Source organism: Rhinatrema bivittatum, chromosome 9 (genome assembly GCF_901001135.1).
Source record: "Rhinatrema bivittatum chromosome 9, aRhiBiv1.1, whole genome shotgun sequence".
NCBI lineage: Eukaryota > Metazoa > Chordata > Amphibia > Gymnophiona > Rhinatrematidae > Rhinatrema > Rhinatrema bivittatum.
In genome coordinates, this window is record NC_042623.1 from 6978618 (window position 1) to 6991512 (window position 12895).

The following is a 12895-nucleotide window of genomic DNA, read 5'->3' on the forward strand; positions in this document are numbered from 1 at the left end:
AACTGTCTACAAAGTGATAAACCCCGAGCACAGGCAGCCGATCACCTTATCAGGGCCCATGCTATTCTCCAGTTAGTTATATTTTGCTATTCTGACGGAGGAGTATAAGGAAGCAAATGAAAAAGAACGTCCTAGAGAAGGAAAAATCTGTGGATGGCGGCTGGAAAGTATCATTTGCAGTGGGGATTGAACCTCTGGGCAAGCAGGATGTGCTGGGCGACCTCTCTTCTGCCCTGGAGAGAAGGAATAGATAGGTTTGTGGTCTCTGTAACTGTTATTAGGCTAAACTGAAAGCAGAGGCCAGGCTCATCAGCTTTCATTACAGGAGGGGTGGAATAAGAGAAAGCAGGTGCTCAGTCAGCCTGGTTGTCTCCTATTGAATTTGGAGGGCAGGAATGGGTTCTTGTTTTGGATGCTTCTTAGGGGAATAGAGACAAAAGTTCTTTATAGGACCTGCCTGGGATGCAGGGCATCAGCCTCCCCGGGATGGGAAGCGCTGGTAGTAAGTGAAGATAGCGCACCACAGAGCACAGATCTGGGAGGCGTACACAATGTAAATGAATCAACAGATATTTATTATCTGCATACATGACAAATGTGTCTTTTTATTAAATGCAGATTCGATGATTACAATATATGCAACATTGATGCTAATATCCCATTGCCACCCTCCTTCACGCACTAGTTAACAATGATGCTTTGCTGAGACAAGAACGACATTTCAAAGACCTCATCATTTCCAAGGCATCAAATGAAAGAACTTTTAAGTTTGACATCTTCATGCTGAAGAAAGATATAACCTTCAAGTCCTCCTCGTGCAGGATACAAAAAGGCTTTATTTGAACTGAGATTTCTTTGCATTTTGAAACTGGAGAACTGTTCTCTGTGAACCAATGTTTTGTGCGTGAGACGCGCACACACTAGGCAATAAAAGGAGGATCCAGATCCAATGGACTTGCTTCACTTTCAATTAACCCCTACAGCGGGGCTTCCCAAACCTGTCCTGGGACCCCTCAGCCAGTTGGGTTTTCAGGATGTAACTTTACTTTCTACCTTGATGTTAATTGGTTTCCCCTCAGTTACATTGTAAACCGGTACGATAAGACCTAGTCTTGAGCATCGGTATAGGAAAAGAAATTAAATAAATAAATAAATGAATATGCACTAGATACATTTGCATAGACCGAGTCTCTGTGATATGCAGATTTACCTCATGCATATTAATTGTGGACATCCTGAAAACCCATCTGGCTGGGGGGTCCCCAGGACAGGTTTGGGAAGGCCTGCTCTACAGGCTAGTATATGTCCCACACTGACGCTTTACCTTATGACATAAGGGGTCAAAAGCACGACGTGCACAGCACTGACGAGAGGAAAATGATATCCCACATTATAGGAAATTTCATTTTCTGGATTCCTTCATTCCCTTTAGTAAACCTTGAATTTTAGAGGGAGACGATTAAGGCTGGTAAGATGGGCATGGCAGACACATCTGTGTAATTGGAGTGGAAGAGCAAAGGTTTGCAGAGACGCCACTGCAAATAAAAAGCATGGGTCAAACATGCCCCTTCAGTTTGCCGGTGACTGCTCTTGTACATAGGAAAGAGAGAAACAGAGTAAACAGAAGAGTCAAGAAGAGTGGGCACAGCTGAATTGCCTCTGTGCCCGCCAGAGCTGGAACCTGCGATTGTGGTGAAAGGCAGGCCACGCGGCTCCTTTGCTTGAAGACAGGTTTTGCTGAAATTTGCTCATCAATAGAAAGAAATCTGACTCCGAGGGACGGACAGGAGAAGAAGATGAAGAGGTGGATAGTACGCTTCATTTGCATAATGTTTCTTTGCAAATTAAATATAGGTGCAAGCAATCCCTGCCCCTGAGGGGGACAATTTCCAGACCCACTTAGCATGAAGCTAATTTTCAAAGAGAAACTACCACAAAGTATTCGTGGACTTTCACCTGCATGTCTGCGGGCAAAGATTTGCTGGAAAGCAATACACGTGGATTTCCAAACCTAATCTGTGCACCCTCTCCCTTTCCGTTAATGCAGCGAAATGCAGTTCCATGCCGTGGAAGCCTGCCGAAGGAGCTTCCACAGAAGATTCATTTGCCCAGGTAAATCTCTATTTATCCAGGTGAATGGCTGCGTGAATGTATGACGCGATGGAAAGCAGAGCGCCCTGCCCAGGGTTTCAACTCTGCTCGTCTGCTTCTTAGCCAAGAAGCCATCCCTTCTGCCTGGTGTATGGTGCTAGCCAAAGGGCAACAGGGACTGAGTGAGAATTTGAGATCCATGAGTCAATACAGAGAGTGTTATATTTTAACTTGGTTTGTGGGCCCTTGGGTCGTGGAGAGAGCTGACTCCACCCACAGGGAGGAGTCCTGTGGGGACTCTCCAGGACAGGCAGGATCTCAGGAGTGATGGACACAGGAGTCAGAGAATATTTATTGTACAGCAAAGAGAAACCCGAGGAGTGGGTTGTAAACTCAGCCCTGGAATTAGAAGACCTGGAATGGATTCTCTGGTAGTGGTCTGCAGAGTGGGGTAACCCAGGGAATCCTTGGTTCTAGAAACCTTGTGCGTGGTAGCTCCGGTAGTGATCCGCCATGCAGGGTAGGCCGGAGACAGATGTGAGTAACTGATATAAGGCAGCGTAAATCTGGTAGTGGTCCGCAGAGTGGGGTAAACCGGAAAGTACTTGCTTCAGATATAGCTTGTGTGTTGTAACTCTGGTAGTGGTCCGCAGCGTGGGGTAACCCAGAGGTAGGGGTTGGCAATAGGCACAAGATAGCGTGGATCTGGTAGTGGTCCACAGAGTGGGGTAACCCAAGGATCCACACAGCAGGATAGATGAGGCAATGAAGAATAGGTCTTGTGCTCACAATGCAGTAGGGATGTGAATCGTTTTCCATATCGTCTTAACGATAGAAATCGTGTGGCAGGGCAAGAAAATCGTCTTAGGCACGATTTTTTAGTTAAAAAATCGTTAAAAATCGTTTTTTCCGATTAGTGCGCACTAACTCGAGTTAGTGCGCACTAACGGGAGTTAGTGCGCACTAACTGGGAGTTAGTGCGCACTAACTGAAAATGATACAATTTGACACTTTTCAGGTCAGTTAAGGTCAGTTTAGGAATGAATATGTATTCCTATTGGCTGCCCTCTTATTTATTCATGTTACCAAGTTTCCTACTGACAGTATATGGGGGATGGGAAATGGAAACAGTTGGTAGCTTGACAAAACAAGTAATGTGATCAGTCAATGTGACTAGAACTTGTGCCCTAACCCTGATACCAGGGGTATTGTGATCTTCCTGCACACAGTGCCCTATCCCTATTAATACCAGGAGTGTTGTGATCTTCCTGCACACAGTGCCCTATCCCTAATACCAGGGGTGTTGTGATCTTCCTGCACACAGTGCCCTATTCCTGATACTGGGGGTGTTGTGATCTTCCTGCACACAGTGCCCTATTCCTGATACCGGGGGTGTTGTGATCTTCTTGCACACATCCCGATATCAGGGATAGGGCACTGCATGCAGGAAGATCACAACACTCCTGGTATTAATAGGGATAGGGCACTGCATGCAGGAAGATCACAACACCCCTGGTATCAGGGATAGGGCACTGTGTGCAGGAAGATCACAATACCCCGGAGGAGTGAGGGTCAGGCAGCTCCCCCCTGTCTGTGAAGCCAGCCTCTCACTAGTAATGCAGGGAGGGAGCTGTCTCAGACTTCACCATCCTCCCCCCCCCCCCCTTACCCACACACCATTCACTAGCTGGGACATGGGGGAAGTCAGGAGTGAGGGTCAGGCAGCTCCCCCCTGTCTGTGAAGCCAGCCTCTCACTAGTAATGCAGGGAGGGAGCTGTCTCAGACTTCACCATCCACCCCCCCCCTCACCCACACACCATTCACTAGCTGGGACATGGGGGAAGTCAGGAGTGAGGGACAGGCAGCTCCCCCCTGTCTGTGAAGCCAGCCTCTCACTAGTAATGCAGGGAGGGAGCTGTCTCAGACTTCACCATCCTCCCCCCCACTCACCCACACACCATTCACTAGCTGGGACATGGGGGAAGTCAGGAGTGAGGGTCAGGCAGCTCCCCCCTGTCTGTGAAGCCAGCCTCTCACTAGTAATGCAGGGAGGGAGCTGTCTCAGACTTCACCATCCTCCCCCCCCCCCTCACCCACACACCATTCACTAGCTGGGACATGGGGGAAGTCAGGAGTGAGGGTCAGGCAGCTCCCCCCTGTCTGTGAAGCCAGCCTCTCACTAGTAATGCAGGGAGGGAGCTGTCTCAGACTTCACCATCCTCCCCCCCCCCCCCCCCTCACCCACACACCATTCACTAGCTGGGACATGGGGGAAGTCAGGAGTGAGGGTCAGGCAGCTCCCCCCTGTCTGTGAAGCCAGCCTCTCACTAGTAATGCAGGGAGGGAGCTGTCTCAGACTTCACCATCCTCCCCCCCCCCCCCTCACCCACACACCATTCACTAGCTGGGACATGGGGGAAGTCAGGAGTGAGGGTCAGGCAGCTCCCCCCTGTCTGCGAAGCCAGCCTCTCACTAGTAATGCAGGGAGGGAGCTGTCTCAGACTTCACCATCCTCCCCCCCCCCCCCTCACCCACACACCATTCACTAGCTGGGACATGGGGGAAGTCAGGAGTGAGGGTCAGGCAGCTCCCCCCTGTCTGTGAAGCCAGCCTCTCACTAGTAATGCAGGGAGGGAGCTGTCTCAGACTTCACCATCCTCCCCCCCCCCCCTCACCCACACACCATTCACTAGCTGGGACATGGGGGAAGTCAGGAGTGAGGGTCAGGCAGCTCCCCCCTGTCTGTGAAGCCAGCCTCTCACTAGTAATGCAGGGAGGGAGCTGTCTCAGACTTCACCATCCTCCCCCCCCCCCCTCCCCCACACACCATTCACTAGCTGGGACATGGGGGAAGTCAGGAGTGAGGGTCAGGCAGCTCCCCCCTGTCTGTGAAGCCAGCCTCTCACTAGTAATGCAGGGAGGGAGCTGTCTCAGACTGGTATCAGGGTAGGGCACTGTGTGCAGGAAGATCACAACACTCCTGGTATTAATAGGGATAGGGCACTGTAAGAGATGACTGTAGTAGATTGAATAAAGATCTGATGTTTCTGCTCTCCTCACACCAAACAAAAACAACACACAAGCAGAGAAGCCCTTCTTACAAAGCTGAGCTAGTGAGTTAAGTAGGAGGAAAAGTAAACATACTGGTGCCAGTGTGGCTACTTAAAAAATACACTTACCAACAATCAATTACATATATTTGAACTGTGTACAGTTCCAGCCAGGACCACCTTTCTAAAATGCACAGTGATTGGCAAATTCAACATGCACTAGCATTTCAGGTGCCTGCTAACAAAAATAATAAACAAACAAGTTCTAGTCACGTGAGTGCTGATCATTACATTACTTTTTTTGTCAAGCGTCCAACTGTTTCCATTTCACATCCCCCCAACCATATTGGTAACATCAATAGATAAGAGCACAGCCAGCCAATAGGAATACATACATACATATTCATTCCTAAGTGACCTTTACTGACCTGGGAAGTGTGAACACTTTGTTTCATTTTCTGTTGGTGTTCGTTAGTTTCCAGTTCCATTTCCCATCCCCCCAACCATCACCTCAGTGGTAACCTTGGTAACATCAATAGATAAGAGGGCAGCCAGCCAATAGGAACACATATTCATTCCTAACTGACCTTCAGTGACCTGGAAAGTGTTTATTTGTATCATTTTCAGTTAGTGCGCACTAAATCGAGTTAGTGCGCACTAACGGGGAGTTAGTGCGCACTAACTCGATTTAGTGCGCACTAACACGATTTAACGATTTTTAACGATAAATCGTTAGAATTTCTATTGTATCGTGTTCTATAACGATTTAAGACGATATAAACATTATCGGACGATAATTTTAATCGTTGAAAAACGATTCACATCCCTACAATGCAGTAGAGAATTCGTAGTAGCAGCAGAGGAGATCCGACGTAGAAGAACTCCCTTAGATGAAGAATGTGAGACTGGCAGGAGAGGCTCTCCGAGGAGCGGATAGCCCTGGGTGCAGCAAGGCCCCCGAGGAGCGGGTACCTGAGTCATTCAGCCAGGAACGCCAATAGTGAAGCGAGGCGTCTCAGAGAAGGAATAGCGAGATGGAATCCTCGCTAACTTGTAGGTAGGAAAGTCCGGTTAGCTTAAATACATGTAGGCAGTGACGTCATATGGAGGGGATGCCCCCGAGACTCCCGCCATGACCTGCTCAAGAAGGAGGCAGGTGTGTGTGCGCAGGCCCTAGGTCACTCCAGATTCAAGATAGCAACCGGGATCGCCTTCGCCGTCTCGGGAACGCCAAAGAGGTCGGCATGCAGAAGCAGAGACGGACATCTTAGCCAGAATCGAGGCAACTGGGCAAAATGAGGTGAGCAGCAAAGATCGCAGCCGCCTGCGACCATCGAGCGCAACAGTACCCCCCCTTCTTAGGGCCCCTCCCAGGGGGTTTCGGCTTCCTTGGGTGAATTAAGTGCCCGCTTACATTTAGGAAGAATTTGAAGACTTGGCTATTCAAACAAGCCTTCCCTTAATCTGTGGCAGCACAAATATTGACTCCCAATACTGCCCTCGGTTCAGAAACATGCTGTTATCATGCTGTAATTATGCTACTACTACGATTTAATCTCGCTGTAATTAGGCTGCAATCACCTCCGCCATTCCTATTCTTACCTCTCCCCCCTCTTAGTTTTCCTATCCCCCCCTCCCCCACCTCCCATAGATCCTACCCAGTCAACCCTGTCCTTCCTTAAGAACTAAGTTAAGTTTGGAGTTAAGTTCTAATCTATTCTGTTAAAGTTATCCTGAATTTATTTGACTACTCCCTTGTTATATGTAACTTTCCCCAGGTTCAGTTCGATGTAAACCGGTGTGATAAGACTTTGTCCTGAACGTCGGTATAGTAAAAAGATGTAAATAAAATAAACAAATAAATGATGTAACATGTCTTTGACCAGGATGTTGATGGCAGGTTCCCAGCTGTTTTCTTCAGGGCCGTATCCTTCCCATGAAATTAAGTACTCCCAATGCTTTCCTCTCTTATGTACATCCAAAATGTCATCTACATTGTATGTAATGTCCTCTTCAGCATCCAGAGGCTGTGGATCTGGAGTCTTGCGAGAGAATTCTGAGAGGATGAGAGGCTTCAGCAGTGAAACGTGGAAAGCGTTGTGTATCTTCATGGATGATGGTAACTTTAGGCTGTAGGTCAAAGGACCTAGACGGCGAAGGACAGAGAAGGGTCCAATGTAGTGTGGAGCAAACCTAACAGAAGGTAATTTGAGGTGAAGGTACTTGGTACTGAGCCGAACCTTGTCTCCTGGCTCAAACAGAGGTGCTGCTCTGTGGTGAGCATCGTACTGCTTTTTGGCCTGTTGTCCTGCTTTGTGTAGAAGATCCTTAGTTTGAGTCCAGAGTTGGTGAATCTCTTCATCTGTAGCCTGAGCCGCTGGTGATGTACCTGTCAAAAGTATAGGAAGTGGTGGTAATGGTTGACGACCATAAACTATCTGGAATGGAGTGGATCCAATGGCAGAAGCAGGATGAGAGTTCAGGGCAAATTCAGCTCAGGGTCTTTTTCTTCTAGACTATTAACATTTTATGTAAGTTACATACTTCACATCAGAATGTTTAGAAATTAATTCCTTTACTAAAATAACATGATTAGGGATGTGAATCGTGTCCTCGATCGTCTTAACAATCGATTTCGGCTGGGAGGGGGAGGGAATCGTATTGTTGCCGTTTGGGGGGGTAAAATATTGTGAAAAATCGTGAAAATCGTGAAAAATCTAAAAATCTAAAAATCTAAAAATCGCAAAACCGGCACATTAAAACCCCCTAAAACCCACCCCCGACCCTTTAAATTAAATTAAATCCCCCACCCTCCCGAACCCCCCCCCAAATGAGTTAAATAACCTGCGGGTCCAGCGGCGGTCCGGAACGGCAGCGGTCCGGAACGGGCTCCTGCTCCTGAATCTGGTTGTCTTCAGCCGGCGCCATTTTCCAAAATGGCGCCGAAAAATGGCGGCGGCCATAGACGAACACGATTGGATGGCAGGAGGTCCTTCCGGACCCCCGCTGGACTTTTGGCAAGTCTCGTGGGGTCAGGAGGCCCCCCACAAGCTGGCCAAAAGTTCCTGGAGGTCCAGCGGGGGTCAGGGAGCGATTTCCCGCCGCGAATCGTTTTCGTACGGAAAATGGCGCCGGCAGGAGATCGACTGCAGGAGGTCGTTCAGCGAGGGTTCCGGCGCCTCGCTGAACGACCTCCTGCAGTCGATCTCCTGCCGGCGCCATTTTCCGTACGAAAACGATTCGCGGCGGGAAATTGCTCCCTGACCCCCGCTGGACCTCCAGGAACTTTTGGCCAGCTTGTGGGGGGCCTCCTGACCCCCACGAGACTTGCCAAAAGTCCAGCGGGGGTCCGGAAGGACCTCCTGCCGTCCAATCTTTTTCGTCTATGGCCGCCGCCATTTTTCGGCGCCATTTTGGAAAATGGCGCCGGCTGAAGACAACAAGATTCAGGAGCAGGAGCCCGTTCCGGACCGCTGCCGTTCCGGACCGCCGCTGGACCCGCAGGTTATTTAACTCATTTGGGGGGGGTTCGGGAGGGTGGGGGATTTAATTTAAAGGGTCGGGGGTGGGTTTTAGGGGGTTTTAGTGTGCCGGCTCACGATTCTAACGATTTATAACGATAAATCGTTAGAATCTCTATTGTATTGTGTTCCATAACGGTTTAAGACGATATTAAAATTATCGGACGATAATTTTAATCGTCCTAAAACGATTCACATCCCTAAACATGATTCAATAAGCTAAATGATGAATTTTCAAAACATTACACACATAAAAATTAGCACATATGCACGTAAGTAGCCACTACTCATGTATTCAATATTATATAAAAGTCCATAATATGCACATATTTTCAGTTTTGCATTCATATCTATATAAATAAAAATGTTAAATAGTTTGGATAAAATCGCTAATCTAAGAAACCACTGAACCGATTGCTTTCAAATTTGGACACAACCTTCATTTCGCATACGGGAAGGTTCTTCTGTACTTACATTACAGATATGTCACACCTGTGACAGGTAAAATAGGTTTAAAAATTTTTGCCAGAAAACAGCGACATCTGCTGGACGTAAGCGCCATCTGTTACACCTTACACTAACACACGCTACACTAATCATTTCGCCAGTCCAGGTCCACGTTTCACTTCCATTTTAACACATTCGCGCACTTTTTTCGCCGGAAGATAACTATTTCCTTTACAGATAATATACACCCATCACCCTCCTCACACCCCCCACACACATGCCAAATGTATTTACTTCCCAGGCCCTCACAACACACACAAAACCTGACAGAAGTCCGGGAGGCTCCAGCAGGGGGCCAGGACCGGTCCGGGACACATCTCCTGCACTACGGCCATCAGCTGCCAGCAATCAACATGGCGCCGATGGCCCTTTCCCTTACTATGCCACTCGGGGACACCAATGGCGGCAGTAGCCCATGTGACATAGTAAGGGCGAGGGCCCCTCGGCGCCATTTTCAGGACTGGCAGCCGGCGGACCTTTGCCCTTACTATGTCAGAGGACCTACCGCTGCCATTGCTCCACCCCACTGACATAGTAAGGGCAAAGGGCCGTCTGAACCCGTTTCAGTGCTCGCAGCCGACGGACCAACACCAATACATCGCTCCCGGACCGCTCCTGAACGTCTGCTCCACCTACTGACATTTTTATCAGGTCTCAGGGGGTGTGGAGGGTGGTAATGAATTTATTGCGAACATCTTGGGGAGGAGTCATGAGGGGGGGGGCAGGTTTCATTCATTCGGCAACTCTGGGGGGGGCAGGGGGTGGGCTACTGTTTTTCGCGGGGCTGGGGGAGGGAGACAGGAGAGTGTGGGGTGGTTAGTTTAAGAGAACTTTTCTCATAGGGTTGTTTTTTGGGGGAAGGGGGAGGTTCACACACAAATACATACACTAAACTTGCACGATCTCGGGAGTGCACCAAAATAGCCCTCCCCAGACCACAAAACAAATTTGGAAGTGCAAATTTGGTTAGGCACTCCCCTATTTGGCTACATAACGCGCACAGACGCCCAGGGACAGACCACAGGTAGCACCAACAATTTTAATTTCCCAGGTCTTGGGAGGGGGCAGGAGGGTGGGGGGTTATTATTTGATTTAAAGGGTTTGGGTGTGGGGGGGTTCCCACAGAAATAGAAAGACAAAGGTTTTCTGATCTGAAGGGTAGGCAGTAGTCAGGGGGAGGTGACAGTGAGGGGAGGGAGAATGAGGGGGGAGGTGAGTGTCAGGGGAGGGAGAATGAGGGGAGAGGTGAGTGTGGGGAGAGAGAGTTGGAGTGGGGACAGGGGAGGGAAGGGGGGGGGGTGAGTGACCAAGGGGGAGGAGGATGAGTGACTGAGGTAAATGAGCAAGGGGAAGGGGGAGGGAGGGAAAAGAACCTGACTCTGCCACTGCAACTCGTGGCCGGGTACCGCTAGTATATATATATATATATATATATTTATTTATTTATTTCGGATTTTTATATACCGACATTCTCAATACAAGTATCGAATCAGGTCGGTTTACATATAACAAAACTTTCGCACAAAAGGCGTTACATGGAACAGCGTTTCTTAACATATAACGTATAACATATTGCATTTAGCATATAACCTATAACATATGGATATTAATAATAGATTAAATTAAATATTACATAGATAATAATAATAATAATAATAGTAACTCGTCAACAGGACGTAGGTGAATGCTCGGCATGATTATAGCGAGAATAAATATCTAGAAAAAAATTAAAGGGTAGACTAAATTGAGATTTGAGGGTACACAGACCATGTTGATGTGCAAAGTATGCGAGAAATCCATGAGTTAAGGAAGACAGATGAATCAGAGAAGAAGTCTTTAAGAAGTCTTTAAGAAGTCTTTAAGGTGAGAAGTTCAGATCCGACGTAGTTGAGTCTTGAAGGGGGGTAAAGGTGAAACTGGATCTGGTGTTGAGCTATTTTTCTTTTGGCCGGTGTCTAAGTAAACTTGTGATTCTGTATATGTTTGCCTGAAAAGCCACGTTTTTAGATTTTTCTTAAAAGTTAGATGGCAGGTCTCTTGGCGTAGATCTGGCGGTAGTGAGTTCCAGAGTGTGGGTCCGGCTGTTGAGAGTGCTCGTTTTGTTAATGTGGTTTTGATCGGGGGAGCATATAAGGAACCTTTGTAGTTGTGCCTGATGGGTCTTTGAGATGTGTGAAGGCGGAGAAGCGAATTTAGATTTAGGTGGGCGATGCCCATTATGTCCTTGTGGATCATTGATAGAGTCTTGTAGGTGATTCTAGCTTTTATAGGAAGCCAGTGTAGGCTGTGAAGAATAGGTGTTATGTGGGCTCTTTTATTAGTGTTGGTGAGTAGCCTTGCTGCTGCATTCTGCACCATCTGTAATGGTCTGGTGGATAAAGCTGGGAGACCTAGCAGTAGAGAGTTGCAGTAGTCCAGCTTAGACAGAATTAAAGACTGGACTACTAGTCGGAAGTCGCTGAAGTGAAGAAGAGGTTTGAGATTTTTCAGCACTTGGAGTTTGTAATAGCATTCTTTAGTTGTGTTGGTTATAAAGGATTTTAGGTTAAATTTGTTGTCAAGACGCACCCCCAGGTCTCTGACGGAGGTGGAGAGGTTAGTGATTGGATTTGAGAATTGAGTTACGCTTTGAAAGTTGGTAAGGGTGTGATTTTCGTCTGGTGAGATGATGAGGATTTCTGTCTTGTTTGGGTTAAGTATGAGGTTCAAGCTGGATAGGAGAGAGTTGATGGTTTGTAAGCAGATATTCCAATGCGCCCAAGTTTTTTGTAGTGATTCTGTGATGGGCATGAGAATCTGAATGTCATCAGTGAAAATATAGTGTTTTAGCTTGAGGTTAGAGAGTAAGTGGCAGAGTGGGAGCAAGTAAATATTGAATAGCGTAGGAGAGAGAGATGATCCTTGTGGTACTCCTCGAGTTGATTTGATGGGTTGCGATTCTTCATTGTTGATTTTTACTTTGTAGAATCTATTTTCCAGGAACGATTGGAACCAGCTATGTGCTTCTCCTTGAATTCCAATGTCGGATAGTCGCTCGAGTAGTATGGTATGGTTAACTGTGTCGAATGCGGCGGATAGGTCAAGAAGAGCAAGGAGGTAAGGTTGTTTTTTTCCAGATTAAGAAGTATGGTGTCGGATAACGATGTTAGGAGTGCTTCAGTGTTTTGTGATTTCCTGAAGCCGAATTGGAAAGGGGAGAGAATGTTGTTATCCTCCAGGTATTCCGACAATTGTTTGTTGACGAATCTTTCCATCACTCTTGAAATAAGGGGAAGGTTAGCGATAGGTCGGAAATTTGCAGGGTCATCCGTTGAAAGGTTTGGTTTTTTTAGTAACGGTTTCAAAACTGCTATTTTGAGTTGGTCTGGGACCTTTCCTTGTATTAAGGAGCAGTTGATGATGTCTGATATGGGTTTAGAAATGGTGTTTGGGGTCGCTAGGAGAAGATTGGAGGGTATAGTATCCATAGGATGGGAAGATGGTTTGAGCTTCTTGAGGATAAGTTCGATTTCTAATGATGAAGGAGTTTCGAACGATGAAAGGCTGTATTCTTTGATAAATGGTGTGGTTGTCAGCTGTAGTACTGTTTTTTGTTGGGTAAGGATAGGCTTGAGGAGGTTGGTGATCTTTTTGTCAAAGTAAATTGCTAGTTCCTCAGCTTTGTTGGCTGCTAGTTCATCTGGAATGCTAGGAGGAGTAGGTTTTGTTAGGGAAGATACAAATGA